The sequence below is a fragment of the Mauremys reevesii genome, linkage group 6 (assembly GCF_016161935.1).
Source record: "Mauremys reevesii isolate NIE-2019 linkage group 6, ASM1616193v1, whole genome shotgun sequence".
Lineage (NCBI taxonomy): Eukaryota > Metazoa > Chordata > Testudines > Geoemydidae > Mauremys > Mauremys reevesii.
Window position 1 is genome coordinate 127447968 of NC_052628.1, and position 15143 is coordinate 127463110.

Consider the following 15143-nt stretch of genomic DNA (forward strand, 5'->3'; position numbering starts at 1 on the left):
GAATCTGGTTTTATACTTTGCTACCTCCAGCTCCATTATGTTCTTTACCCTGCTCAGGGAAGATTAGCCTCTAGATGGATGTGTCTGAGGGAATCAGCTTAGGGGGCACATCTGCATGCAGGAACCGGTTTTTGCCAGGGCTGGTAGAAAGCTATGACCCAGCAGGCGAGATCCATGCGAGCGGGCTGTCTCAGCATCGCCAGGGCTAATGAGCGCTTCTGTGCAGGAGGCGGTGTGAAGGCAACAGCTTGGAATGGGAAGCTCTTTAGATCGCTTCTCCCCCCTCCACGTCCTCGCTCTGGCCTCTGAGTGACTCCATGTCCCAAACCTTAACTTTGTAACCACCTTCCCTCCTCTTAATCTCCTCCATCTTCACCACCTCCTCTATCAGCATCATCTTCTCCTCCTCCTCCATCTCTTTCTTTTCCTCTCTCCTCCCTCCCTTTCCCCCCTCTTCTTGCCTTTTCCTCCTCTCTCTTTCTCCTTCTCTTTTTTTCCTCCTCTTCCCCTCCACTTTGTTGTTGTTGTTAGAAAGGCTTCGTGCACCCCCTGGTGCTCTTGCGTTTTGTGTGGTAGGAGAGGAGATTGTCTTCTTTCTCTCTCTCCCTCTGGTTGCTCATTATTCAGAGAGAGACACAGAGGGTGAGAGAGAGAGGGAGAGAGAGACGGATATCTCAGGTCATCTGCAGCTGCAGCAGCAAGCCAGTGAAGGAGAGGGGGGAAAAAGCAGGGAAAGATGGCGATCCTCCATTGCTGAGACCTGGCAAGGAGCACATGAGACTCACATAACAACTTCCACAACAAACACAAGAAGAAGAGCTAGACACAGAGGAGGAGGAGAAGAAGAAAGCAGCAGCAGCTTCGGGACGCTACTGTAAGTTCTTGCAATTAAAATCCATCTCCGGTTTGGCTTTGGGGAGATCATCTCTCTCTCTCGCCCGTATTTTTCTTTCTCTCTTTCTTTCCACCACCCCTTCTTCCTCTGAGATCCATTCATTCGGCCAAGGGAGGAAGGCGAGGAGGAAAAGAAAAAAGGAGGGTGTTTTGTTTGAAAGAGAGCGAGAGAGAGAAGTCTCTTGCATGGAGGAGGAGAAGGAGGAGGAGGTGCTGGTGGTGGTGGGAGGAGGAAGGCGGTTAATTAATTTTTTGTTGTTGTTGTTGTTGCATTAAGGGGGGGATATGGGGCGATAAGTGAGAGATCAGCAGAGCTGGGGGGATGGATGGATGTGTGTATGTGTTAGGACTGGATGGTGCCTGGGTGTGTGGACTTGGATCAGAGACGGGAGAGACACAGAGGAGAGAAAAGCTCCGTGCTGGCACGACCCAGGCAATCGGGTGACCTCTTTCTTTTTCTTTCTCTCCTTCCTTCTCTCCTCTTCCTCTTCCCCTGGTGCAACGCTGGTCCCTCGCCCAGGTATTTGCCTCCTCGCCCCCCCTTCTCTCCGCCTCTCCTGAAGTTGGGATGTGGGGGTCTCCGGGGGGGCTGGTGGTTTCTGAAGGGGGTTGCTTGGAGGAGGACAGCGTTAGCTGGAGAGGAGAAGCCATTACACACGCTCCTGCTCTCCTCTGAGAGGGAGAGAGAGAAAGGAGGAGGAAAGAGCCTCACTTCTTGCTCAGTTCCCCGGGTGTCTCTGTCTTCCAGTCACACAGGGAAGAAAGAGCCTCCCCCCAGCAGCTTTCCCTCCTCTCCCTTTCCCTTCCTTTATCTCCCTGTCCTCCATTTGCAAGCTGTCTGCTTTGGTTCCAGTCCAGACTCCACAACACAAAGCTCCCCCCCCCCACCACGCAGACACAGTCTCCAAGCTTTTTATGTCTCCTGGAGTAACCTTTCTTTTCCTCTTAGCATTGTAGTTTCTACCCTATACAGAGTGAGATCCTCCTGAAGCTCCCTGTAGATGAGATATGATAGGATCCCTCCCTCCTCTCCTCCTTTTTAAACAAAACAAAGTTTCATTTGTTTTAATGTCAGCCACTGGAAAGACCTTCAAGTTTGGGGGCTTTCTGCTGCTGCTTTTCGTGTGTGTCTGTTTGTCTCATGAAGCGGCTTGCATGTCTAAGAGGAAGTGACTAGTTTGGCAGAGAGCTGTGATCTGAGTCAGGTAAGCCATGTCATGTTCTGTAGCTCCACCAGAAAATGGAGGAGAGAGAGAGAGAGAGCAGGCTCCCAGTAGACAAAGCTGAGATGGGAAGTGCTCATTATGGATGTCTCTCCATTTTTTGAAGCTTTGCTGGCAATGGCTGGCTTAAACATAGTTTATTTTTTCTTTTAAGGGTTCTTCAGTTTTTCAGTGTGCAACATTTTGATGGTTCTTCTCTGTGACTTCATTCTATAAGGAAATGGAAGAAATTTCTTAGGCTCTCATCCACACAGAGAAACACATCCTGAGTTTTTTTCTCTCCACTTTTCATGTTGAAGTCAACCTTTTAGATTTTTTTTCTGGTTGAACTTCATGGGATTTGAGATGTTGATTCAGTTGGCCAAAGACCTAATTTTTCTTGAGTATTTGGAGGTAAGTGTCTGTCACTTGAGTCTGATCAGGTTCTTCTGCAGAACACCATGAAATGTCAGTCATTAAGGTGCTAAGGGAATGTTGGGAGCCTTGTATTGAGCATTTTCACTTCTGAGGCTCACCAACATTCCTTCTTTAGGATACAGTATACATTAAAATGAAACATTTTTGCCAACTAATTTGGTTACATGTTTACAATGTCACAAAGCTTTTAGAGGTGCCTGGGGGGCAGGCTAGGAAGGTGAAGGTGCTTAAGGTATCATAAAAGATATGGTTTCTCATTGAGGTTTCTCTTTTTCTTCATGTTGTCTGACTTAAAAACATCCAACAACTTTCATGTTTTCAGTGTCTTAAAAATACTTATTTCTGAAATGGTCTAGCAACATTGGTGTTCTGGTTTATTTTTAATGTCATTATGGAAACCTAAGATCTTAAAAAAAATATGATGGCATATTTCTTCAAAGCTTATTTCTTTTCACCTTTTTATATGGAATAGTTTAGGATAGCCTTAAAAAAAGGATGGCAGGTGTCCCATCATCCTCTCCCCACCAACCTTTGCAGATTGGTTGCAGAGTTTATGCAGTTCTTCAAAAGTGCAAACTAGAATCCTAAAACATTGTAGCATTTAAAGGAGCTACAATATACAGTTTGAAAGCATGGGTCAGTAGAGAGGTGTGAGTAATGTGCTTTGTCCTGTGTTCAGAATATTTGGAAGAGCTCAAGAAAGCAATATGGTGGTCGCAGGATAAAATACACACAAAAGTCGAAATACTTGGAGATGGTAGTTGTTGGAGTAGAACTTGGTGATTCTAGCTGCTAGAAGGTTTTTAAAACATTTTCTTGATGACTTGCATTTTTTTTAATGGTAGTATATGTTCAATATGTTCTACGTGTAACATTTTAGGTGGTGTCGTTCCAGAGTTCTGGTTGCCAGTGTGTCTGGCTCAGTTTCTGAAAGGCTGCAAACATCTGTGTCTTTCTTTGAAACACCACTTTTGTAGGATGAACTTTGGAACACTAATTTCAGATGTGTTTAAGGTTACACTGAAACTGAATAAAAAACAAGGAAATTCATTTACCGTCCGATCAGTGGTATGGGCCTGAATCAATGACCATTGAAGTAAATGAAAAGGCCCTAATTTAATTCCGTAAGTTTGATTCTGGTTCTCATTGTCCTTCTCCCATCCCTATAACTGTGAAACTATTTTTAGATATATAAATTACATACTCAAAAAAGCAGTCAATTTCTAAAATGAGAGAAACCAAAGGGTTTGTTCTGAGCTTAAGTTCATTGCTATAGAACAGTAGTTCTCAAACTTTTGTACTGGTGACCCCTTTCATATATCAAGCAACCCCCCATAAAAATTAAAAAACACTTTAAAATATATTTAATACCATTATAAATCCTGGCGGCAAAGTGGGGTTTGGGGTGGAGGCTGACAGCTCATATGACCCCCCCCATGTAATAACCTTGCGACCCCCTGTGGGTCCCAACCCCCAGTTTGAGAACCATTGCTATAGAACATAAAAAGTGTTATCCTGCAATAGATATGAGATTTAAGGTGAAGTACCTTAAGGGAGGGCTGACTATACATGTCGTAGTGATGGCAATGTAGAAAATCCTAAATTAGTTACTATGAATGTAAAATACCATACAACATTCTTCATGTTTGGGGGGACATGGCCTTATTCTCACAAGAATATTCCTTCTAGTGAAGATACTTACCTTAGATATTTCCAAGCAGGAACTGAAATTCACATCAAAGTAAATGGACTTGATAAGTATTGAAAAGATGGTAAACCTTAAAGTAACTTTGGAAAGACTGTCTTATTTTCTAAATGGGGGTACCTCACAGTTGTTCTCTTGACTTTGATGCTTGGTTCCTTGGTTTAAACAGTGATTAATTACAAACCTAATAAAAGCACATATCACCATGAGCTATGCTGTTGAAGAACATGGAATGTAAAAAAAGCACTATTGAATATTTCAAGTTGATAAAGAGAAGAGATGCTGTTTCACTATCCAGAAAAAATAGTATTAATGTGTATATAAAATGAGTTCAGAATGTGAACAATCTGATGTGAGTGCAAAATTGGTTGGTTGGTATGAAAACTAGAACAATCACAAGCACAAGTGTAAGATTTGGGGGTGGGATTTTTTGTTGTAACTCAATAAAGCTAAAAAGAGATTTAATCATGTTACTGCATTGGTTTGTGACTTAAAGGAAGACTGGTATTTGGAAGCCATTAACTGATTGTGAGGATGGCTGATAAGTATTAGGAGAAAATGCTCCACATAGATACTTAGACATCTGGCAGATGTTATGCTGGGCCCTAAGGAATGGACAGTTTAATTTTAGCACTAGAAAGGAAATAGGAAGTACTAAAATCTTATTATAGGTCAAGCTACAGTTTGAGGAAGGTTATTCCAAAAAACAAAGATACTTCTTGAAATGCTGAACTCTCAGAGACAGAGTAGTGAGCAAAAAGCTACTCCCATGATGGTTGTGTGGACTTTCTATAAGCACATGTAGGTTTACAATAAGAATTAAGATTATTCTATTCTGCTCTAATACTATCTATGCATGTTGTTGCAGGTAATTTCTCAAATTAAGCTAAAGAACACTGCTTTGTAGCCTTTAAACTGTGGAAGAAGGACGTAATCTGTAAAATTGGTAAATAACTATGTACTATTCCTTAACCAGCTTTGTCCTATTTTAAATCTATAATTGACCAAACTCAGGGAAGAAAAATATACTCCTAGTTGTATACTAATCAAGCATAACAACACTTAGTTAAGCTAAAATGTTGCAAAGAGTAATTTGGGGAGGTGGACTAGTTGTAGGGAAGAAAAGTTTGTAGAGCACGTCAAGTTTTTGTGTCATTTTTAAGTTAATTTGTTTTTCTGAACTTTGTGCTATAGTTCTGTCACACCAGGGAGGAACTCTTATAGCAATATTTATCTGGAAGGTTCCAGTAGCTTCACTTGGACTGAAAGAATATATTTTATAAACGGTTCCAAGGCTTCTACCAGTGACAGAATTCTATAATTTCCATTAATAATGAAGAGAGTGGATTTGTTCTGAACTTCTAGTTGATGGCTTCCAAAAAGATATCTGTTCCCATTAGTCTAAACATCAGAGTTTCTCCAAACACAGTGGTGTATTGAACTATCCTGCTGGTGACAGGAAATTATTCTTATGGAAATATTTCGGATAATAGTAAATTTAATATGAGCCCATGGGATTTGAAGACCAAGCATTGAAAGTGTTAACCAAAGAATGTGGGGGGGGGGGGGAAGGGGAGCCCACTTTACTCTAAAATGTTCGAAAGTAATTCTGAAGAAAAAACAGGGCTGAGGTAAGAGTTAAGACTGCTTAAATGTTCTAAAATGTTTGAGACCAAGGAACACAAATTCTTTAATCTAAGAGGGTCTGAAGAAGGTGGTGTGATGCAAGTCTTCAGTTGCTGGCAGAGACACAGTTAACATTGTAAACGGTTGAACTTCAGCATGGCACTTCTCCAAACGAGTTGACTGTTGAAAATAAAATGTTCCAGAAGAACTGGGAGAACAGGAAAGAAGTTAAAATAGCATGGTTTGTATGCCAGTGCTGAAAGAAGAAAAAGGGGGAGGAAGGGAGATAGCTTGACTTATGTTAATTATCTTGTTGGTTGTAGTGAAAAGGGTTTAGTAGAAGCTTCCAAATGAGGGGACTTGATTTATAAGAATTCAGACTTCCTTTATGCCTTGTGTTTTGGAAGCATTCTTTTGTCTACTCAGCTTATTTTTGGGAGGTTGAAAACACTGGGGGGAAAAGTCAAATGAGGTTATTTTTTCTTTTTCTTTTTTTTCTTTTAATTTTCAAAACAAGACCACAAGATTTAACATTTTGCCATTGTTGTCTTAGAGTTCTGTGAAGCTTTGTGTTGCAGTACAAACACAGCATTAGAGAAGCTTTGAGATACGGCAAAAGTGGATCTTCATTTTCCAGGTACTTGCAAGTACGCAGGCTGATTTGTGGTTTTTATTTTTACTGTATTCTATCTTCAGCAAGAATACTTTCATTGGTAGAATTGCTTTGTTCAGCTTGGGGCACTGTCTTATTACTGCAATATTGTCAAACCATTCTTGACTAATTGCTAATTGAAGAAACTTTTCTTAAGCTATATTTGGAAAGAACTTCCCCCCATGGTGGAAGGTCAGGACCACTTGGTATTTATTCTCTAGACATAACCCGCTCTCTTTTTTCCAATTAATTGAATGTCAATCCCAGATAGAGCAACAAAAAGCTGTGTCTTCTGACCTCCCCGTTTCTCCTTGTGCTGAAAACCCCAATGTTTTTGGACAATACGCCTGCAGTTGGTGAAACCGTGGAAGATGAACATGCACAGTTGGCTCCCTGAAGGGGGTTCATGATGTAACTGGGTGAGGCTGGTGTTGTAAAGCTTAGTATTTTGTGATAAGGGTGGGCTAGGAAGATCCCTCAAGGAAGCTGAGCTGTTGGGACTATTTTGTGCTAAAAGAGAATACCATCAAGAGATCCCAAGGCACACAGCTATTGCTCCCAGATGGGGAGTTACATACATTCCTTCTAAGAATAAAAGCTTGATGATACAGTCTGGGCAAAGAGCTGTAGTCACAGCAACAATGTCATCAGTGATTAGAAAGGACTTACGGAAAACTTAACTGGGTAATGACCATTTCAAGGCTAATGTAGTGAAAGCCAAATAGCTCTAGAAGCACTTGATTGACCTGCATCACCACAAGGGAGTTGGCCTGTCAATTTAAGAATCCAGTTTTCACCGTGGATGATGCTGATATTTTTAATTGGGAAGAAGATAAAACTGAATTGTTAGGTTTGTGCTGAAGTCTTTGGGACTCTCCCAGGATCTTGTGGGTGTGGGGAACAATTAACCTTCACCCCATACATTGTGGATCTGCCTTTTCCCTTCTCTGATTAATGCTATATGTTTGCAGTTTAATAATTTACCAATTGTTAAGAAAAGGAATGGGTAGCAGCATAATATGGCATGTTTGCAAGAGATCTTACAAGCACATCTTCGATCCTGATCTGAAGATTAAGGAATAGGATATTTAAACCATTGCATTGCTATTGCTAATTAAAAGCTTTGGAAGGGACCTGAGAATTAGAATCCCAGCTGCTGTCAAGGTAGAGGAAATAAGGCCTTCAAAGGATGCAAGGATTAGAGTGTCAGGAAAAGCAAACAGTAGCATCAGCACTAGTAGAAAATAGGCAGGGCTGTGCAGCCAACAGAAAAGTAGGCTAAGGCATGCCGTAATTATGTGTAGTGGAAACTTGCTGGTAATAGAGCAATTGCGTGGGGTAGAGAGGCATTAAAATGATTTGTGAGACAAAACAAAGCAGATGTTAAGAGGCAGAATGATATAGGAAGACTGAGAGAAATCTGTGCTCATGATAATGAGGGAGAAGACTTTTCTGAAACATACTAAAAATGGAATTTTCTGATATATATATAGAGAGAGAGAGAGAGAGAGAGGATGTATCTTTCCATGATCTACTGGACAATAAGGGCTTCACTGCACCAGCTGAATGAGCAAACTCCCCTCCTCTTGTGTCTTTTCGGGTCAAATTGTGTTACTTTGGGATGACATCACTGGTCATCAGATGAATTACCTTCCTGAACATTCTGGATGGAGATTAAATGGGCCAAAACTGCTGGAATACAACAAAGTGGACATTGATTGCAATGCTAATAGATTCAAATCATGATGGTTTGTTGTAGGAGGCCCATAAAAGACTTCTCTTCCACATATTGCCAAAATGTCTCTGATTATTGGCTAAGGTAGAATAATAAAGGTGCGGGGTCTGGGGAAGGGAGAAGAAAACAAAATCCTGTACTCTTGTTACAAATGAATTTTTTTGAATTATTGCTTAAAAAGGTAAACAAAATACAAGATGCAAGACTTCATGTGCTTGGAGATTCAGGTCAAGAGGGCAGTGCCATTTTACTTGTAGAGCATGGTATATTTACCTTTTAATTACTTGAAAGTTAGTTATCTGTTGAAGACTTTAATTTAGTGTTTAGTTGGGAAAGGGATCATTAATAAAGGGCTCACTGCAGTCTGAATGTCAGAGTTCAGCTGTCTGGTGATGAAACTAAAAGAAAAGTAAACATTTTTTCCCTTTCTTCCTCCTTCCTCCTGTTGTTATTTTAAATTGACAGCTCCAAGAATTCCACATTTCCTAACTTAGGCTAAACAAAAGTTCTAGAATAACTCATGAAGTTGATTAATTCACTGAAGGTTTCTGCTAACCAGTATATGAAGTGGACATTCCAATCTCTGTTGTTTTTTTTTAAGTAGATCAGAAACAGGAATCAAATCAGTGAGGTCATTGATGATCAAGGTTTTAAAGGAGCACTCACGGAAGACAAGGCCATTGCGGAGAAGCTAAATGAATTCTTTGCATCAGTCCTCACTGCTGAGGAATTGTGCCAGATTAAGGTGTCAAAGGAGGAGGTTTTGGAACAAACTGATAAATTAAACAGTGTAAGTCCTGAGGACCAGGTATTCACCCAAGGGTTCTGAAGGAACTCAAATACAAAATTGCAGAACTACTAACAGTGGTATGTAACCTATCCCTTAAATTACCTTCTGTACCAGATGACTGAGGGATAGCTAATGTAACGCCAATTTAAAAAAAAGGCTCCAGAGGTGATCCTGGCAATTATGGGCCAGTAAACCTAACTTCAGTACCAGGCAAACTCGTTGAAACTATACTAGAGAATAGAATTATCAGATGAATACAATATATTGGGAAAGAGTCAACAAGCCTTTTGTAAAGGGAAATCATGCCTCACCAATCTGTTAGAGTTCTTCGAGGGGGGTCAACAAAGAGTGAACAAGGGTGGATAAAGTGTACTTGGACTTTGAGAAAGCCTTTGACAAGGTTCCTAACCAAAGGCTCTTAAGCAAAGTAGGCAATCCTGGGATAAGAGGGAAGGTGCTCTCATGGATCAGTAACTGGTTAAAAGACAGGAAACAAAGAGTTTCCTTTGTCAGTATTCAGTTTTCACAGTGGAGAGAGTTAATAGCAGGGTCCCCAAAGGTCTGTACTGGGACCAGTGCTGTTCAACATATTCATAAATGACCTGGGAAAAGGGGTAAACAGTGATGTGTTAAAGTTTGCAGATGATATAAAATTACTCAATACAGTTAAGTCCAAAGCTGACTGTAAAGTGTTACAAAGGGATCTCAATAAATTGGGTGTCAGGGTGACAAAATGGCAGATGAAATTCAATGTTGATATATGGAAAGTAATGCACATTGGAAAACGTAATCTCAACATACTAAGTGATAGGATCTAAATTATCTGTTACACTCAAGAAAGAGATTTTGGAGTCATTGTGGATAGTTCTCAGAAAACATCTTCCCAATGTGCAGCAGCAGTCAAAAAAACGAACAATGTTAGGAACTGTTAGGAAAGAGATAGATAATAGAAAATATCATAATACCACTATATAAATCCATGTTATGCCCACATCTTGAATTCTGCCTGCGGTTCTGTTTGCCCCATTTCAAAAAAGATATGTTAGAATTGGAAAAAGTATAGAGAGAGGCAACAAAAATGATTAGGATTATGGAGCAGCTTCCATATGAGGAGAGTTTATAAAAACTGGGACCGTTCAGCGCAGAAAAGAGACAACTAAGGGAGGATATGATAGAGGTCTATAAAAATCATGACTGGGTTGGAGAAAGTGAATAAGGAAGTGTTATTGATCTCGTCACATAATGCAAGAACCCCAGGGGTCAGCTAATGGAATTAATAGCCAGTAGGTTTAAAGCAAACCAAAGGAAGTACTTCTTCACACAACACACAGTCAACCAGTGGAACTCTGCCGTGCAATGTTGTGAAGGCCAAAACTGTACCAGGGTTCAAAAAAACAACACCTAAATAAGTTCATGGAGGATAGGTCCATCAATGGCTACTAGCCAAGATGTTTGGGGATGTGACTGCATGCTCTGGGTGTCCCTAGGCCTCTGACTGACAGGTCCTGGGACTGGATGACAGGGGATGGATCACTTGGTGATTGCCTGTTCCGTTCATTCCCTTTGAAGCATCTGGGTATTGGCCAGTGTTGGAAGACACGATATTGGGCTGGATGGACCATTGTCTGACCCTGTATGGCCGGTCTTATGTTCTTATAAACTTCTGAGATCGTACGGAGGAATGCTGGTTAAGGCACAGAGCTATAAGTCAAACATGAGTTTTTGTTCCCAGCTCTACCAGACGCTTACTGTGTGAAGGTGGACAAATCGTTTGTGACCAAAATATCAAAAGTAGCCAGACTATTTTTTTTTTCTTGGTTGAGTGCCTAACTTGAGACCTTTTGCGCCTGGTTTCTTCAGAGGTTCTAACACTCCTAACTCTCATCAGCTTCAGCTGGGGTTGTGGTTGCTCACTGCTTCTGAAAATTGGGTTGAAGTGATCTCTGGTGGAACTGAGGAATCCAGTATTAATGGTTGTTTCAGGAAATGTTGTCCCTTATCACTCTAAAAAACAGGGATAAATAACACTTATCCATGTCAGAAGGGATATTGAGAGGCTAACCTCACTGGGCCAGATTCTGCCACTTTTACTCATGATGAAATAGAAATACCGTAGTTAGCATCCCCTTCAGAGTAAGGAACTATTCATTGTGTGCAAGAGGAGCAGAATCTGGACCATTGCTTGTTAAGCTCTCTGAGACCCTGGGATGGAAAGTGCTATAGAAGCCCACAAGTTTTCATTATTTATCATTTAGCACCACTGGGCTACCACCCAAATACTCATCCAGTGAACCTTTAGTTGTGCTGACTGATGATCTGTTTTCAGATGTGTATTACTAGCTAGGGTTTGTATGGAAGAGGAGACTAAAAATATACACACTGTGTCTATGTAACTCTTTATTTGGTAGTGGCTTGGTAGGGCTGAGCAGCTCAGGAAGGGAGCAGCAACAAAGGGGTATGTGTAAGTAGTCTGCTGTTCTACTAGAATCAGTTGATTCCTCTGTTTATTTTGTTTTGCGAAAAGCGGAGTGGGGGAAATGACAGAATTGGGGGAAAAAAAAGCAGAAATACTGATACTGTCTTGTTCTGGTGAACAGAAAGTTCTCGTCTTTCCATTTCAGTTATTCTCTTGCTTGTCTTTGTTTTGGTAATTTGCTCTGGCTACAGGATATAGAGGTATCACTATTGGTAGGTCCTGAAACCCACATGTGTAGTAGGACCAGTTCAGGTATCCTGGACAGTCCTCCATTCAGTTTAAGGAAATTAGTGAGTGTTAAATATTACAAGGGTATCCAGAGACTTCTCAGTCTAATTAGCTCCTGACTGCTAAATGGTTGCTATCCTCTTAGTACAGTTCCAAAGGCCAGAGCTTACAATGAAGCAAGGAAGTGCATCAGTTCCTGGTCAGAAGTGCATCTGAAAGTTAAATTCATGTAATATCAAGTCTACTTGTATCAATTCCTTTTGGTCTATTGACCTTTTATCTTCTGTTGGGGGGAGGGAATGGGGGAGAAAGTATATCAGCTTTCAGCTTTGTCAGGTCACAGAGAGGTCAAGTTCCCTTGTCTGTGATGAAGCATATTGTGTGAAACAGCATTGTGTATGATAGTAGTTATGTGGAGAGACTATGACTTTATCAGGCCCCCTGGAGGTAAATATCACTTACAGCCATTAAGTGAATCAACATATATGATGCCTCTTCTGGCCTCTTGGCCCAGTGGTTGTAGGATAGGAAAAATAAGAAGCATGCCTCTTTGGAGGTTATAGCTGACTAGCTAAGCAATTAGTTCACTGGAAACTTTCCATTAGATAAAGAAAAAGTTCCTTCTCGGGAGTATGTGGACTCTGCCATCAGAGGTTCTATTATCAGGTAAGATCTGTTAGATGTTTCATTCAAGGACAGAATATTATTACTTGCTGAAACTGTTGGGAGGAATGAGTCAATATATTGGGGTCTCCCAACTGTATGAATAAATAAGTACACCTGAAAATATTTTTTAAATTAATGTATCAGATTACAGAGCAATAACTCAACTGTTAGCATACCATACACCTTCCTTTCCACTCCCGCTTCCCCAGTGTACTCCATAGCTCTCAATAAGGAGGAATATAAGTCTTTCAATGTGCTATGCTATCAGGAGGTCACAAGGAATCACGTTAAAACTGTTAATATTTTAATTATGGTTTCACAACCAGAAAATGCAATCCAACCTAAAGCCTTGAATCAGAAGTTGCAGTGGCAGGGTGGTAGATTGATTGACTTGAAATGAGCAAACCAAATCTTATATGCAAATGAACATGAAACTTTTTCTGCTTTTTACTTGCACCGTTTAAACACTTGGCTGTCCTTCCCTGTTTTCCAGTGCTAAATGGCTCTCCATAGGTTTATTCATGTAGCTTTAGTGATGTACAGTAATGTAGGATCTGCTTACCTGTGTTCCGATCTTCTCTGTGGAGATGTTTATTTTAAGAGTTCATGTCTACTTAGTTTTGCTAATACTGTACTGTAATATCAGATGGGCTGTTGAGACCTCAAGGGGTGAGTAAGCTATTTTTAGTGTGTTTGAAGGGTAGATGATGTTTCAGATTATGGAATGACTTTCTGGAGGGTTCATTACCATATACTGAAGTTTAGTATGCCATGGCAATGGAGTTCAGTCATATGATTATGATGAGGTAGTATCTTAACTGGGACATAAAAAATGGAGAACATTTACTTTCTTCTAGCTGGGAAATTTTAAAGGTAGATGGAGCTAAATTGCTACACTGGAAATTCTTACACTTGCCATTTAAATATAGTGAGAACTTCTAGTCTTCTTTACAGGTGAAATAAGCAGCCTGTTGACAGCGATGCTTGCTGTTCTGTAGCCCACAAGTTTACCCCCAAAATCAGAGGAAGCTTCATATGCGGATGGCTTTTTAATTGGTCAGATCCCTTTGCTACCTTTCCATGTTCTGGTTACTACAATATGATGGAAAACAGCAGAAGATGAGGACTTATCCTGCAAAAGCTTATTTGTGTGTAGCCCTTATTCATGTGAGCTGTCCCAGTGATTTGATTGAATTTCAGTATGATTACTCATGTGAGTAAATGTGTGGTGGACCAGACCCTTAGTTGCATAGAGTGTGACTCTTGGGGTTTGCACTGGTGCACTTGGAAATGACATCTTAAATGTGAAATGCACTTAATTTTCAACAGCTACCACCTAAGTACATAAGGTGTTCATTGGTGCTTGCAGATGGGGATTTTGATGGAGTTCATTTACACTCTCTAACAAATGCTAATGCAATAGATAATTCTTTCACTTCTATTCATACTCCCCTCCTGTTTTGAATTCCCACACTTTGCATTTTGGTTTGGGGGTAGGGGAGTGCAATTTGGCATTTGTCTAAGAAATACTTAAATTGGATTTCATTTAGTGCCTGCATATCCCTGAGGTGTGATTTCGTATAAGGATGAAGCTTAAAAGAACTTTCCCTTTGTTCTGTTGAGTGTGCGCTCAGTAGATGGTGTTCAGATACTTCATATCACCTGTATTTATAATGGCGTTTCTGGAAGCTGGGGATTTTGACAAGTTACTTTATAAAGAGCTGGGTTTGAATGATAAGTGATTATGATAGATGCTAATGTAGTTGTCAATGAAAATTGATCAGGGAAAATGCTACCAAGGCCCTTTGTAATTAGAGGTGTGTGTATGTACATAATATAAATTGCTATCCGTGTGGTTATACTGCTATGGTACTTAATCTGGCAGATCATTTAAATATTTACTCCAAAAGATCTTGTTCCCTGTTGGTGTGAAGCAGTATTTCCAGTTATTTTTATCTTAGCAACCCTGTTGGAGATGAACCAGACATTCTGCTGTAAACTGTCCCTGCGTTTTGATAGAATTTAATAAAATAAAGTTTAATGGTTTGATCCCAAGGGGAGAACAGACCATCTGGTTAACAGAAGGTTAGGCCGAGTAATGTATTGCTGAGAGTGGCACAAACCAACCAAGAATATCTGGTAATGTGTCCACTTGCTGCATGTATTAAGCATTGAAATGGTGCTTTCAGATCTGCAGAGCCAGCAGTCCTGTTACCACTGCTGTGACGCAGGAGATAATTCTGTTGGGCAAGCAGCAGCATGGGGGTGGATCTACAGTACAGGATGTGTAATGTCAACATGAAGCATTGGAGCTGGCAGTAAGAAGGAAAGCAGCCATTTCATGCCAGTGCAGGAAGCCTAAATAGATTTTTCCCTCTGCATCTTCTCCTTTTATTTTACTTTCATTTCAGTATTACATGATTACCTTGTGCTTTGTCATCTGAAAACTTCAGCCCAGCAGGATTTCATTTCTTTCTCTTTTTGAACCTGTCTTTTTAAACAACTGAAGTATACTCCAAAAGCATGTATGATGGGTAAAAAAGGGGGGGTTGAACAAATCTGGAGAATGAGAATGGTTTAGTCATGTGAGTCTTGAGCTTCAGATGAAGTTTCATTGTAGATCCTTTTGTCTTTAGTGCAGAGACAGTTTGTTCAAAAGCAGCAATCATTTGAGAACATTGTACTGCAGCTGTGAAGTGAAGAAGGGTACAGAATATTGCAAGTGATACTG

General features: G+C 40.4%; 1 protein-coding gene across 2 annotated transcripts in view; it reads left to right on the top strand.

The window, feature by feature from the left end:
- Nucleotides 1-628: 628 nt before the first annotated feature.
- Nucleotides 629-15143, top strand: part of ZNF462 (zinc finger protein 462) — a 108526-nt gene continuing 94011 nt past the window's right edge. The window contains exon 1 of one of the 2 annotated variants that reach the window (XM_039543612.1): nt 629-874. The gene's annotated coding sequence lies outside the window, so the exon portion shown is untranslated. Of the gene's footprint in view, nt 875-2153; nt 2511-15143 lie in introns of those variants that run through there. The other variant, XM_039543611.1, reaches the window with a different exon arrangement.